The sequence below is a fragment of the Camelus ferus genome, chromosome 14 (genome assembly GCF_009834535.1).
Source record: "Camelus ferus isolate YT-003-E chromosome 14, BCGSAC_Cfer_1.0, whole genome shotgun sequence".
In the NCBI taxonomy this organism is placed as follows: Eukaryota; Metazoa; Chordata; class Mammalia; order Artiodactyla; family Camelidae; genus Camelus; species Camelus ferus.
The window spans coordinates 53,065,821-53,082,791 of record NC_045709.1 but is presented as its reverse complement, the minus strand read 5'-3'; positions in this window follow the sequence as shown (position 1 = coordinate 53,082,791).

The window sequence follows — 16,971 nt, the reverse complement described above, 5'->3', positions numbered from 1 at the left end:
TAATGTATTTTTAATCTAATAAAAAGTTAGCCGAGCAAATTTACAATACTTTCATAGGACAAATACAATTTAAACAGTAACCTATTTTTTCCAGCAAAGAATAGATGTAAACTGAGCTCTAATTTTAACTATTTCCATTAGAATAGAATCATATTAATTATAATTCATTTTAGCTGAAAAGTGTAGCTGTCAACCCAGAAAAAAACAAACAAAAAACAGAAAAATTAACTGAAAGAATGAAAATAAATCTCACTCATTATCTCTATATCTCGGGCTCCATTTCCATCTGTATGACTATAGTGGAATAATGACCATTATTCTAATCTTACCCTGGTCCCTTTGGGGTGGGCTAGGAGAAAAATTAACAGTGTAAATTTTTGGTAATGTAGCAAGGTCCTACTTCAAGGAGTTCTAGGTCTGGGTCTGTAAACTGGCCTCTTAAGTCTGGGAAATATTTGAGAAACCATCACTTTATTTTTATGATTCAGATTAGACCTGGAAATTCATCTGACCTGGACATGTACAATTTAGACCATCTTGATTGCTGCTTTAACGCTACCATCCATTATGGCAATGTGCCTATCTTGCCTCTGGAGGTTGCAAGCTGCCACTTGGCCCCTGCCTCATGGGGATCCAAATATTCCCACTGTGCTTAGGTTTTCCAATTCAGTTACTGCTGTCTCCTAAGGCCTGGCCTACAGATAAGAGTGATCTTGGAGCTCTTCAAGGATGCTGGGGCTCCCCTCAGAAATTTATTTCTCACAGTTGTGATGAAAAGTACATTTTCTAGACTCTCCCATTATGTGAGAGTAGGCTTTATTAATAACACATCCACTCTAACATTCCAACCTCCCCAAACCTCTGAACCTCTTCTTCTACATTAAACCAAGGCAGATGTGGTGTTTCTAAATTGCTCACTGTGGGCCCCTTTTTGGTCTATGTTTTGGCCAACAAACCAAAGTGTTAGAACCCTTCCTGACCCCCTGGGCTGAACCATTGAATGTAGAATCTAAACTTATGGGTCCATAGCAATATATTTTGGCCCTATCCAACTGTGTGTTCCTCCCACCATTGTCCCACACCCTCAGTATCCATTCCATAACATGGTCCTCAGATTTCTGTCTATATAAATTAGAAAACTCAATTAGTTCTTTTGGAGCATGGCACACCTCACCTTTAGGAATCCACTGTGTCTTGAATCCAGATATAGGTCTAGAAGCAAAGAGGAGTGTTGAGGGGGGTTCTGAGGCGAATCAGAATTGTCTTTTTTTTTAATAACTTTATTATTTATTGAAGTGCAGTTGGTTTACAATGTTAGTTTCAGCTGTACAGCAAAGTGATTCAGTTATGCATATACATACATACATTTTTTTTCAGATTCTTTTCCATTATATGTTATTACAGAAATCAAATATAGTTCCCTGTGCTATACACAGGTCCTTGTTGTTTATCTATTTTATATTCAGTAGTGTGTATCTGCTAATCCTAAATTCCTAAATAGCAACTGCCTCAGGGGAGTTGATTAGTTTCCTCAGGCAATGCAAGGTTAACTCCCTCAGACTCCATCCCTTAGGTGAAAAGGCTGCTACCATTGAGGATAGAAAATAGTAACACCAACTGGGGGTGGGGAGGCTGCTTCCACTGGCAGAGAAGACTCATCAGAGTTGAGGGGTTCAATGGCTCCAGTTTCATCAGAGTCTAACCACACATTTCCATTCCAACTCTCAAGATCCCATTCTTTCCCAGTCAATACCCTTACTTTAGCAGTAGATACCTTGTAAGGATGGGAGTGCAACTTGTGATTCAGCCAGTCACAGGATAAGATTCTGTGTGTGATATGTCAGCAACCTTCACCCTGTGGCTACAGGAGATAAAGCTCTCTGTAGGGCACTAGAGGACACTTTGAAGTCCTTTACGCAGTCCTTGAGCTGGGAATTCAAATCCCAAAGCTCATCCTTTTCTGTCCCCACTTTGTCCAGTGACAGTAGGAGCAACCAGGCAATCTCATTTAGTTTTCCCAAAATATTTGAAAGTATCAAATACATTCACCCAGCTCCTTGCTTCTTATAAGTGATTGATGAAGAGTATTCAGTGGAGATACTTTGCCTGTATTGCCAGATCAGTCTCCCTGGACTATCGGTTCTCCCTTTACCACTAGAAGTAATTTTCATCTTTAATTCTAATCAGATTAGAGAGTCAATTCCAGAAACTCTAGAAACAATTCAGAGAATTCATCTTTCTGTTCTTCTAGGACTGCTCTTGGTACCAAAATCTGTCCTAGTCTGGGTTTTTCCAAAACCATGTGTGTATGTGTGGTTGTGTGTGTGTAGAGAGAGATTATAAGTTATGGAATCAAGCAATTACAGAGGTTGAGATGCCTCAAGATCTGCAGCTGGCAAGCTGGAGACCCAGGAGAGCCAACGGTAGAGTTCTGGTCTGAATCTGAGGGTCTGACCAGGACAGCCAAAGATGTAAGTTCCAGTCTGAGTTTCAGTCCAGAGACAGGAGAAGACAGTTTGAAAACTGTCAGGTAGAGAGAGATTCTTTCGTATTTGTGAGATAATATTTTTGTTCTATTCAGACCTTCAACCAATAGAGTGAGGGCCACCCACATTAGGGAAGGCAATCTATTTTACTCAGTCTCCTGATTCAAATGTTCATCTCATCCAAAAACACCCTCAGAGACACACCTAGAAGAACATTTGATCAAATATCTGGCAACCTGTGGCCCAGTCAGGTTGACACTGAAAAGTTTGGAATTAGCAGACATAAATGACTATATACAAAACAGATAAACAACAAGGTCCTACTGTATAGCGCAGGGAACTATATTCAATAGCCTGGAATAACCTATAATGAAAAAGAATATATATACACACACACACACATATATATATACACATGTAAATGAATCACTATGCTGCACACCAGAAAATAATGCAACATTATAAATCAACTATTCTTCAGTTTTAAAAAAAATGAACCATCACAGATGGTAAAAGCTAACGTCACGGTTAGACCGAGAGACGGAAGCTGCCAGCTGAAGCTGGCAGAGCTCAAAGATGAAAAGTACTGGGTTCTCAGTACTCAGGAGCAGCCAGGACAGCCCCGGGGGCTTCCATGAAGACTCTTATGTGAGGAAACGAAACCGGCAGCTTGTTTAAGCCATTCCTATTTTGGTTTTTGTTACAGCCTTTAAGCTAATATCACAATTATATTGTGCTTTTTTGGTTCTTAAATATAAGGGCTTTATTTGAAGGAATTCAGAGTGAAGAAAAGATATTAAATTCTTTTGGAAATGTGGTTTTTTTTTTGTTTTTTTTTTTGTATCTGTGACAGTATGAGGGCTGAGGATGTGGATAAAAAAAGAGATTTGTGGGGGAAAAGGCCTGTGAAAAAGGTCTTTATGGCCTTTGAGACAGTCTATAAGGGGCTATTTTACCAAATATAAAACAGAATGTGTTGTAGGGGCAAAATTCTGTCTGTAATTTCTAGATCTTTGTTTGTTAAACTGCTGAAAAGGTAGCTATAGGGGCCCCATGTTATGGTCCTTGAGCCAACTCTGGCTCTGCCTGGGAGTTGAAATATTAGTCCTGAGTAATCTTACCCAACAGTGTTGAGGTTTACATGTGTGTTTACTTTTTATTAGGCATGTACTGATCTGACTTGTTCAAGTTTTATTGGCATTTATAACCATGAGAAGATCACTGATTCATGACAGCAGAATTTTTGATGATTCATTTAATTCATTAATCAAAATGATTATTTCAGCAATAATTACATTAGAGAATCAGTAACTCACTTATCTTATTTAAAGATATCTGAATTACTTGATATCAAACCACTGTAACATTTATATTTATTAAAATATAATTCCCATAAAAGAGAATGCACACATCTTGGGTGTTCCAGTGAGTTCTGACAATTGTGTAAACCCACGGAACCTTTGTCTATGTCACAGACAATGGACTGGAACCAAGCAAGACGAGAGACATATTAAAGGCCTTTGCTTAAACAGGATGGTAGGGCTTATGAAAAGGGATCTGAATTAAGGATATTTCAGAGGTAACTGCATCAGGTTTTGGTAAATGGGTATCAGTGGTGAGGAAGAGAAATAACTCAAAGGTATCTCCAAGATTTCTTATTGAAACAACTGGCCCCATGGTAGTACTATTTCTTGAGATTGTAAGTACTCAGAAGGCTGAATGTGAATAGGGTGAATAGGGATGTGTTTGTGTGTGTGTGTGTGTTTTGGAGAGAAGCAGAGATGGAAACATTGACAATTTTTGACATACAGATTTTTTTTGGTACTAGCGGACATTCAAATGATGATGTCCACAAGGCACATGTCTGGAGCTCATGAGAGACATGTGTTTTTGACTGGAGATATACATTTGCTCATTGTCAGCAAATAAGTGGTTATTGAAAGATAGCAGTGGGTAAAACTGCTTACAAAGATGTAGTTCTTGAAGATAATTAGTATATTGTTTCCTAAAGTGAGTGCCATGGTAGACTAGTTCTGTTAGATACTTTGAATAAAATGACTCTGTGGTCAAATAAGTCTAGAAAATGCACCCAGTAGTACCCCTGTCTTGAAAATGCACAAGACACACTATTGGCTTAAGGACCAGGAAGTTCAGCAGTACCAACATATGTTTCGCTTTTCATAATGCTGTGTTTCCCGTACACCGCCCCTCAATTGTCACACAATAGGAAAAAGAAACCAGATCCTACCAGTCTTCTGTCTTGTGATTTCACTTTGTGGATGGTCCACATCCAACCAACTTTGCCCTAGAAACTGGAGTTCACTTCCCAATAATAGTCAGATGCAACAAGTCTTTATGCCTAGAGTTGCAATACAATTAAGTTTTTTTGTTTGTTTTTGTTTGCTGAGTGCTTAACATTGTATTTAGAACAAATTCTAGGTGCCTTAACCTACATAGACACCCTATTTTCTAAACTTGGTTTAAAATTTGATGTTGGTGCTATTGTTTGAATACAAAGATAACTACGATTTTGCTTCACTATAGTATCACAGAGGAATACAGGAAATCATTTAAATATGTTTTTGAATGTAGTTAATATCTTTTTTTCTTTCCTTTTTACCTAATGTATCTATGGCTTTGAAAAGGCTATGGCAGCAGAGTGGTTGTTAAGTCTTTCCAATGGGACAGTGAAGCCAGGCTATGGAGATTTGCAGTGCCTATGCAATCAGACAGAATCATTTTATAATTTAACAAGGGAAAGGGCATCCAGATATGATATTTTAAAATAAAATAAACTGGAATGAATACTCTTATCCACTCCATGGGTCCATCTAGTACCTTTATGCTGCTCACCTGCAAGGTCATCAGGTTTTCTCAGCTAAACATTGGGCCTATATTCCAAAATTCCTTACTGGGCTACTCTATATAGATGTCCATAGGCACCTCAAGCCTGATTTATCCAAAATAGGACTTATCTTATTTTCACTGAAAGGAGATATGGGTAAACTACAACAATTTGTATTAAAGCTACTTTTCCCCTTGAGTTCCTATGTTGTTTCATGCCATTCATTGATTTGTTCCTTCAGCAAAGATTAACTGTGTGTGAAGAGTCAGTCATTGCTTTACACCCTGGAGCAGAACAATGAAAGAGACAAACCAGGACATTTCTCCAAAGAACTCATCTTTGGATAATATTTTTCTCAGATCAGAAAGTCAGTCAAATATCATGCCACCTTGACACTTTCCACTCTTATTTTGTTTTATTTTATTTTATTTTATTTTATTTGTATTGAAATACTGTCAGTTACAATGTGTCAATTTCTGGTGTACGGCACAATGTCCCGGTCATACATGTACATACATATATTCGATTTCACTCTTGTTTCAGATTCAGTTGGTCAGCAATTCAGCTAGTCTGAAATTCCTTTGTGCCTCTGGATTCCACTCCACCAACTATAGACAGGTTGTCTTGAGTCAGATCATTATCTTTAACCTGAGCTGTTGCAGTGCTGGTTCCTCTGCCTTTATTTTCTCCTTTCTCCTGCCTCCACCTTTCTGCTAGAGTTATCTTTCCCAAACACAGATCTAATCAAGCACTTCTTTAAAATCTTTAATGATCTGCTACAGGAGACACCTAATCTTTGAATAGATTAGAAATCCTAATCTGATTTCACATACTTTCCAATCTTCTCTCTCATTTTTTTATTGAGATATAATTGACACACAGCCCTGTTTAAGTTTAAGGTGTAATGATTTGCCTTACACATATCATGAAATAGTTACCACAATAAGATTAGTGAACAGCCATCATTTATATATCTCATGTATCTACAGAATTAAAGAAACAGAAAAAAGATATTTTTTCCTTGTGATGAGAACTCTTAGAATTTAATTTTTTTAGGATTTACTTTCTTAACAATCTTCATGTATAGTGTAAAGCAATGTTAATTATATTAATCATGTTGTACATGACATCACTAGTACTTGTTTATCTTATAATTGGAAGTTTGTACCTTTTGGCTACCTTCATCCTATTCTCCCTTCCTCTCAAACCTCTATCTCTAGTAACCATAAATCTGATCTCTTTTTCTATTAGTTTGTTTGTTTGTTTCCAAAGTGTAATTGACCTACAACACTATGTTAGTTCCTGGTACACAGCAAAGTGATTCAATATTTCTATATATTTCAAGATAATAAGTCTAGTTCCCCTTTAGCTCACAGAGAAAAAATGTGGCAATGAATATATATATGTTCATGTATAAATGAAAAATTGTGCTCTACACTGGAATTTGACACAACATTGTAAAATGATTATAAATCAATAAAAAATGTCAAAAAAAGTCTAGTTACCCTTTGTCACCATGGAAAGAATTACATAATCATTGACTATATTCCCCACACTATACATTCCATACCTGTGATGTTTATTTTGTAACTGAAAGTTTGTACATCTTCATCTCCCTCACTTATTTCTCTCCTTCCACTACCCGCCTCCCCTCTGGTAACCACCTGTTTGTTCTCGGAATCTATGATTCTGTTTCTCTTTACTTACGTTTGTTTTGTTTTTAGATTCCACATATAAGTGAAATTACACAGTGTTTGTCTTTCTCTGTCTGACTTATTTTACTTAGCATACTATCCTCTAGGTCTATCCATGCTGTCGCAAGTGGCAAGATTTCATTCTTTTTATGGCTGAGTTATGTTTCATTGTACATGTGCACCACATCTTCTTTATTTATCCAGCTACTGATGAACAGTTCAGCTGCTTCCATGTCTTGGCTATTGTAAGCAATGCTGCAACGAACATAGGGGTGCACATATCTCTTCAAATGAATGTTTTCATTTCCTTTGGCCATATACCCAGGAGTGGGATTGCTGGATCATTTCGTAGTTCTACTTTTAATTTTTTGAGGAACCTCCATACTGTTTTCCATAGTGGCTGCACCAATTTACATTCCCACAGATCACACGTACTTTCTTAGTCTCGTCTCCCACTTGTTTCTACACTCCTTACACAGCTTCTCTCAGATACAATATGGGCTTGTTTTTCTCGGTCCCTATGTTAAGCTCCAATTCTCCATGTCCTTGCTTAGAATCTCTTTCATTTCCTTCATTTTCATTAAACATGCTCATAAAATTCCAACTTCTACGTATAGAAGAAATAACTTTCCCCACTGTTACTATACCTCTATTATGGCACTAATCACGCTATAAAAACTAAATGCATAGGTTTACCTCCTTTCCACCATAGATTGTGAGCTTCTCAAGGAGAAGTTGACAAACTTTCCGTAGAGGGCTTTGCAAGCCAAATGGTATCAGTGTCAACTATTCAATTCAGTCATCTTAGTGTGAAAGCATTCATAGGTAAAAATATAAAAACATGAGTGTAGTTGTGTTTCTATAAAACTTTATTTATGAGTAGAAATTTGAATTTCATATAATTTTCACATATCACAAAATATTTTTTTTCTAATTTTTTTCCCCAACCATAAAAAAATGTAAAAACTATCCCCAGTTCATGGACTATGCAGAAGTAAGCTTGGTCCATGGGCCTTAGTGTGCTAACCCTATTCTAAATAGTAAGGATATTTTGCATTTCTTTTCATGAACAAAATACCCGGCACTGGATGAATGTTTGCTAAAATGAATTCTATGGAGACAAGTGGTTTTCACTTTATGTTATCTTCCACCAGAAACTGCAGTGGTGTGATTGAGTAAAATTTTTTAAATTAACTAAAAATTAACTAGAATACGAGTTTTGAATTTCAGTCTTTGTTTAAAAAATCTTTCTGATGTGTGTTACTCCAATTTTCTGCCCTAGTAAGTACAGTTTAGTGAACATATTTAATGATTGTCTTACAGTGCCCCCAGGTCATGATTAAAGATAAAAGAGTTCTCATTGTGCAGCCAAGTAAATGTAGATATAGAAGGTATAGCTAATTGAACCTGGAATGCATATAGCCTGGGATTTACTCTAGAAATTGCCTTTTTGATGCAGAAGTTAAATCTCTGCTATGTACTTGTTTTATAGTGATCTCTTTGTTTTTTCTATAAAATGAGACACAAGAACTAAGCTAAAACAAAACTAGTTACTGAAATGTTCTTAGTAGTTTGTTTCTGATATTACTGGGGGAACTCTGAACATTGGTGTCACTGATTTCTTCTGTCTTTCTTCTTACTCCTTCACAGGAGAGAGTTAAAAGTGCAATGGTGGTTAAAGGAGAAATAGTAAAATCAAGCAAGTTTGTAACATTGACCTAAGGGTGAAAAAAAAATCACAGGTATCTACAGCATAAATACCTGGTTTTAATGGTGCAAATAAAATTCTCCTTTAAGTTAGAGTGCAGAAATGGAAACTTAAAACAGTGTACTAGAACAGTCTAGGAGTCCCTCCAGGGGAGGGGGGGCAGATGCCCAGAGCTTCGTGTTTTTTTCCACCCAAAGTTCACCTGAGCACTTTTCTTCTACTCATGGCAGAGCCTCTATCTCAGTTTTCAGCATTGTGCACTCATTTGGATCAGAAGGACTTGAGTCCCTGTCTCTTTCTATAAATTCTTAAATATATGTTAATATTAATATTTAATCCATAAAATCACCCTGAGATTTTATATCATAACACTGGATAGTGTCTCATATATGGAGCACTCAGTAGGCATGTGGCCCCTCCACCTGGCCACTTAACCATCTAATGTAGAACCAGAAATATAAAACTGGTTTTTACTTCTCACCACTTTATTGCCTATTAAGAATAAGGACCTCAAGAGAGGGTCTTGCTCAACCACTGCATTCTGCCAGAAGAGGCGTCATCTCTAGATTTACAAATACAACTAAGATGTAAAAAAGAATTAACTTGTCCAAGGTCAATCACAGCTTCCATTCTAGATGTCAATACATAAGTGCCATTTTTGAGAGGGTTGTCATTGGGAGAGGTTGATTTGGCTCATAAATCCTGAGGACATAAAAGCAGTGAGAAGAGATTTCAGACAAGGGCCAGTCTGAGCTCTGGCAGCCCTTCTCCACTCAAGACAGGATTATCGACACCAAGATGATCCCCCAGGGAGTCATGTTGGACCGGACTGGCAAAATGTAGCTTTTATCCTAAGAGCCACTGTTTGGAATCTCATAAGAACTCAATCTTTTGGGTTAAGCAGCACCTTTAACTTTTTTCTTCTTTTTTCTCTTCATTCAAGAATCACAATTGAGCATTAGTGATGTACTAATGCAGTGCAAGGGACGGGAACAAAAGCAAATAAAACTGTGTCAACTATTAAGATGTTCATAGTTTAGTGAAGGAGACAGAGAAAAATAATGACAATAATAGCTAATATTTTCCATGTGCCAGACACTGCAAAAAATTTACAGGCATTGTCTCGTATCAGACCTAAAAACTAAAAGCTATTTAAAATCCCATTTTCCATATACAAACTGAATCCTAAAGGGTAGACAATATTTTAAGGAAACTGGCCTAGATGAAGGCCATAGAATTAAGATAGGGAGAAAAGGATAAAGAATCGATCAAGATGGCTTCCTGATCCCTTACTGGTTGCTATTTAATATCATTTGCAAGTTTCTCCTTTTCTCACCAACTGTCTAGTGTTGGAACGTCCCAGGGCTCAGTCCTTATTCTTCATTTGTCTAGCCTTACGTTCTCTCTTAGTGAACTAATTTAATGCTATGGTTATAAAAACCACCCATATGCTGACAATTCCAAAATTAATTTCTCTAGCCCAACCTCTTTCTCATACTCCAAACTTATATCCCCAACTGCCGACATGAATCCTCCACCTGTGTACCTGGTAGACACCTCAAACTTAACATGTCCACAGCTGAGCTTGTCTTCCCCTAAACCTGCTCCATCTACCCTGGTTGATAACTCTATCCTTCTGGTTGTTCAGAAAAAAAAAATCTTGGAGTCATTCTTGACTCCTCTCATTCTTTTATTCCCTACATTTCAATCTGTCAAGAAATGTCACTGAAGATTAACATCACCAGTTAATAAGACACGTTGACATCACGTAGATTCTGATATGATACATAGAGAAAGAAACACATCCTGTCTATGATATTTTTGCCAAAAATGCAATCCAATTCACTGGAAAATATCTGACAAACCTATGCTGTGGGACTTTCTACAAAATAACTGATTGTTATTCATCAAAAATGTCAAGGTCATGAAACACAAGGAAATACTGAAGAACTGTGTGTCACAGATTGGAGGACACTAAAGAGACACAACTACTAAATGCAGCATGGGACTCTGGCACAGAAGAAGGACATTGGAAGAAAACTGGAGAAAGTTGATTAAACTTTATAATTTAGTTAATGGTATTGTATCATGGTTAATTTCCCGGTTTTAAACATTACACAGCAGTTAAATAAGTTGTAAACATTAGGGAAACCTGAGTGATGGTTATCTGGGGAGTCTTTTTTTTTTTTTTTGTAACATTTCTGTAAGTCTAAAAATTATTTCAAAACAAACAAATAAAAAAAAGATAATAAAAGGAAAAAGAAATCTTTTTGGACCTTCCTTCAGAATTTATCTACAATCTGGTCACTTAGCATGGCTGTTGAATCCACTTTGATAGAGGGGTGGGTGTAGCTCAAGTGGTAGAGTGCATGCTTAGCATACGCAAAGTCCTGGGTTCAATCACACAGTACCTCCTCTAAAAATAAGTAAGTAAAGCTAATTATCTCCCCACCAAAGAAAATTAAAATCAAAATTAAAATAAAAACTAAAAAAACCCAACAAACCACTCTCATTCCCAATATTATTATCTCTCACTTGGATTATTGTAATAACCTCTTAACTGGTCTTTTTGCTTCTACACTTGCTTCCTCAAAGTCAGTTTCCAATGCTGTAGGCCAGAAAAATTCTCTTAAAAATTAAAAAAAAAAAAAACAAGCTATGATTTTTCCCTATTGGACTTTGGTAAAAGCCAAAGTTCTGATATTGGTGGACAGGACCTCCTACCATCTGGCACTCAGTTTCCCCTCTGGTCTCCTCTTGCACCACCCTCCCCCCCTTTTGCCTGCTCCAGCCACACTGACCTCATAGCTGATCCCTAGGAATTCTCATTGGAGAACCTGGCACTGGCTGTTTCCTTCCCGAGGAACACTCTTCCTCCAGATGCCATTATGTTAAGGCCCCCATGCTTGTATGTCATGTCTCAGTGAGTTTACCTGCCCTGTCTGTTAAAAATTTCACTCCCCTCCCAACTTCCCACTGCTCATCTGCACTCTCACTCCCAATCCTCTTCATTCTATTCTACTTAAAAATGTTTTTCCATTGCCCTTCTCATTATCTAAGAGACTGTTTATTTATTTTCATCATCGTCATCATCATCATCACCATTGCTATTAATGGTCCAGGCTCCCAAAACGTGAATATAAACTCTAGCAAGGAAGGGATCTTTTCCTATTATGCTGGCTGATATATCCTAAGAGCCTAGAAAAATTCCTGGCACAGAATAGGCGGGCCATACATACCTGTTGATCAATAGTCTAAAAGGTGGAATAGAGAGGAATGGAAAATGACTTTGGTGGTAAAGGAAAGAGCTGGGTGTAGGGCAACTCCCTGTGTATTGATTTGCATTTTGGGAAGGAAGACTGCTCCACTAGACAATGCAGAAAGACAAATTTATAAGAAATCTGTTGACTATTCCTGTGAAAATGTCCCACAAACTGTTTAATGACTAGCTCTGTGACTCAGGGTAAAGATCTGGGGAGAGAGAAATTTGGAAACCTTCTCTTGTAACTGTAGGCATGAGAAGAACGAGAACAGGCAAGTCTCCTGCTGTTTAGAGTACATTTGTTATGTCCACATCCTCACTGGGAGAAGCCTGTGTGGCATGGAACTCCAAAAGGCTGGGGGCAGGAGGGGATGGAGTTGCTCACAAATGTGACCGAGTGCCCAGATGTGACATATTTTACCTACTTCACAATTTGACGTAAGGCTGAACCATTTATGGTTGAGTAAGGGGAAAGACTGGGGAATGCAGACAGCAGCTCCTTGTCATTTAAACTCAAGCAGAACCTGATCAATAGGCACATGAAAAAATGCTCAATATCACTAATTATCAGAGAAATGCAAATCAAAACTACAATGAGGTAGCACCTCACACCAGTCAGAATGGCCATCATTCAAAAGTCTACAAATGGCAAATGCTGGAGAAGCTGTGGAGAAATGGAACCCTCCCACACTGCTGGTGGGAATGCAGTTTCATGCAGCCACTGTGGAAAACAGTATGGAGATTCCTCAAAAGACTAGGAATAGACTTACCATAGGACCCAGGAATCCCGCTCCTGGGCACATATCCAGAAGGAACCTTACTTCAAAAACATAGCTGTACCCCAATGTTCATAGCAGCACTATTTACAATAGCCAAGACATGGAAACAACCTCAATGTCCATCGACAGATGACTGGATAAAGAAGATGTGGTATATTTATACAATGGAATACTATTCAGCCATAAAAATGACAATATAACACCATTTGCAGCAACATGGACGTCCCTGGAGAATGTCATTGTAAGTGAAGTAAGCCAGAAAGAGAAAGAAAAATACCATATGAGATCACTCATATGCAGAATCGAAAAAAACTGAACATAAATATAAAACAGAAACAGACTCATAGACATAGAATACAAACTTGTGGTTGCTAAGGGGGTTGAGGGGGTGGGATTTCAAAATTTGTAGATACTGACAGGCATGTGTAGAATAGATAAACAAGATTATACTGTATAGCATAGGGAAATATATACAAGATCTTGTGGTAGCTCACAGCGAAAAAAAATGTGACAATGAATATATGTATGTTCAAGTGTAACTGAAAAATTGTGCTCTACACTGGAATTTGACACAACAATGTAAAATGACTATTACTCAATGAAAAAAATGTTAAAAAATAATAAAATAAAGTCAAGCAGAACAAAAGGGTGATGGGGAAGAGCCCCTCATGCCCTTCCCCAAATGAATCAAATTGGTCTTCCCATAGATGCAATTTTTCTATTGTAACCAGGCTGGAGTTGGGGCAGGGTCAGGGGACAGAAAAGGGGTGTGGAGGGAGGATCACAGCCTAGCTCTTAATTTTCTAAACTCTCACAGCCAAAGGAACACTCTGTGGTGTTTCTCTCATGCCTTTCAGGCTATCACCTTGTCCTTTCTTTGGAGCGTAATTTTGTCATTAAAGCTTTCACTTGGCAAGAATCCGATTCATCAAGGAAGATAGAACTCTGTGTTTGCATGCTTCAAGGCAGAGTTAAAGTCTACTTTGGCAAGCCTCACAAGGAAAGAGAGAAAAGAAAATAAGAGCCATAAATCATCCGGAGGCCAGAATGCAGGATTAAAGATACTCGATACATTTCAGAAAGGACTTCTGCTTGCCTATGCTTACCAAACGACCCTTTCTTCTCCTATTGGCCTTTAGATACTCCCTTCATGTGAGCTACAAGTGACATAGGACTTGGGAGGCTGCTTTGGGGAAAGAGGAAACTCCATGGAGACTGACGTAAGGCTGGCCATCCATCCATAATTCTTCCAAGTGCTCATACCTAGGCCATGTCCACTTTGAGAATTTCACATCCGTGTTCATGTGATAGCTTCAGAAATAATCAGCCCTTGTAACTCAACCCCTGTTGGTAAAAAGAGGAGGATGGCACGATTCCCATCTTGTAACTCACCTGCTCCCCTTCACATGACTAATTTAAGTTGCGTATTCACAAAGTCTGGGTAAGAATCAGATTTTAAGGGAGCACAGGCTTCATGAAATTGGGTAACTTTTAAAAACCTAGGCTTTCAAGTGTGTGTTCTGTACCTTGAACTTTAGTGAACTTTTCTTCCTTTTTAGATAGGCTAAGAACAGTGCTACGCCTCATCATGAGTCACCTAGATAATTATTGCCTGTTGATTTTGTAATAAAATGCTACTGATCAAATCTATCATGTCACCCTTTACATGAGGAAGAAAAACAGTTTACATGCACCAAATTACACCTGAAGACCACAGAGAAAAATATCTGTTCTAATTTGTTTTTAAATCTAATGATACTCTCTGTCAAGAAATACAGTAAGGAAATTTCAGATAGTACAACGAACTTTACTTCTCACATGTGGAAGGCTGCCTTAACTTATTTCTGATTAGCAGTGTCTGCTTGGAAATGAGGTAATTTGAAAAAGGAATTAGCACTTTGGAGTCTCCTATAACCTATCCTGTAATACCTTGAATTTAGTTAAAGGCTTTCTTTAAAGGACTGCTTGTCAGTTTATTGTATTTGATTAGAATAAATTTACTCAGATAGAAGAAAGAAGGAAACTAGCATTTATTTAGCTGGGTTTGCCTACTGTTTCCAGTGTAATGACGCACGGGTTCAATGACTTAGTGTACTGTGTATGAATAAATAAGTAATTAGCCAATGGCAAAGTATTCTCCTTGATTTCAGGGACAAGGGGAGCTTCTCAAGTGCATTAGCTTACTGTTCCTTGGAGTTGAGGTGATATTAATAGAAGAAAGAACTTACAGACCTTCCACAGGTGGATTCTAGCCCTGGAAGAGTGCCCTCACGTCTTCCTGTGTGCTGTGGAGAACTAATCCTTGTCTAGTTGGGCATAAAAGGTCAAGGGTTGTACTTCATGTTATCTTTCTGGAACACTCAACTCGTGTGCCGATCCAGGCGCCATGGGCCATGTCCAGAGATTACTTACCCAATGGCTTCCCAGTGGAAGTCTCTCTCCCTCTAAATTGCAACTGATCACCTGGAAGTTTGATTTCAGAGTGATGTTGTGGAACATTTGCCTTAGTTTTGAGATGTTTATAGCCATAACTATTTCATATCTTTTTTTTTTAAATACAGTTTATGTGGTCAAAACAGCCTAGATCAGAAACATGTAGCAACCAGATAATCTTCACAGCCCAAGAGTAGAACTCCTGGAGTTTAGTCACCCGCTTTACTTGTACAAACCACAAAGACAAGAGCTAATCCCATTGCACAGCTGTGGCTCAGTTCATCCATGAGGGGTTTTGAGAAGCCAACCTTGGTTTCAGATACGTCTAACTAAGCCCTGTCAATCTGGAGCTGGGGAGAATGAGATGTAGTTGATGGCATTTGCTGTGGATCTATTCAGTAATCAATCAGCAGACTCCTGTTTTGAAGGTGCATTTGGTTACTTCAGGTCAAAGAGATTTGCATGTGAAATTTTTGCATCTGGAAATATAAATTGCATGCTTAGTAACTGCATGTGTGGTGAAGGAAGTTCTATTAAGGCCCTGGGGAAGAGTGGACTTACAGGCCATCACACATGCTCGCACAACAGAGAAGCAAGCACGGGGGGACTAGTTGAAAGGAATTACTATCTGAGTTTGGAGAAGGTGGGTACTCAGATTCAGAGCAATCCTTTTTAGCTTGGTACCAGGAGTCAGAGCTAAATGAGCAGAAGCAGAAATCTAGTGCTTTTATTTTTTATATAAAACACTCAAGTTTTGTGGGGCAGATTAAGCCTGAGAAATTGAAGCACGGTTGGGATAGTTCTATCTAGGAAACTGGCCAGATGAAAGATGAGTGATTGAGGTGGTTTCGGTCTAAACCATGGTGAATGCTCAGCGCCCTGGGCATCCTTTTTGGCAAAGCTCGGCTTGGCAGAGTTGTTACACCCTTCTCAGGAGAGAAGCTTGGGGCTGCAAGATTAAGGACACTGTAGGTCAAAGGTCAACTGTGTTAATGTATTTATTTGGGAAAGTGTACAAAAACCCTTATTAACCTTGGCTTTTGAAGACTGAGTTGTCAGTCCCTCACTTTCATGATCACCTTTTCATCTAAAAATGTTTTCCAGCAGTCCAGTATCAAAACAGCATCTCTGTCCCTCAGGTAGAAACACGTCGAACTGCACGGTTACCTGTAAAACTCTGTACACTGGCAGCTTCGTGGCTTAGTTACTATCATGTGAGCTCTTCTTTTGTTCCTATAAATTTACTTACTATTTCTGGAGAGAAAGTAATTTATTTTTTTTAATGGGGTGGAGGGAACATTCTCTATTATTAAAATAAAAAAAAAAATCCTCTTTAGAAATTAAGCTTTCAGCTCTCTAATCTTTTAACGGGATTGTGTGTACCACTTGAAAAAAAAAGCGCTGGGTGTCTTTTACTCTTAGGGGGGTTAGCAACAAACCATTATTGTTTGCAGACTGATTCTTCTGTGAGTAAGGAAGCTGCCTTAATGACACCTTATGCAATAACAGTCCATGATATAGTACTTACCTGGATGGAGCAACAACTGTTCTCTAAGCCAAGAAGAAGGAGGGAAAAAAAGTCAGTATCTTGTGCGTGAGAAGCTTGTAGATACCCTGAGGTGACTTCATATAATTCTAAAATAGCAGGTAGCTTCTTGCATAGCTAATCGAGGCATCAGCGCCCGGAGCAAGTGGAGGTGGCTGACAGTGTACTTTGGTTTCAGATGCATTCAGCTCTTTTTGAGTGATATGAGCTTAATTCAT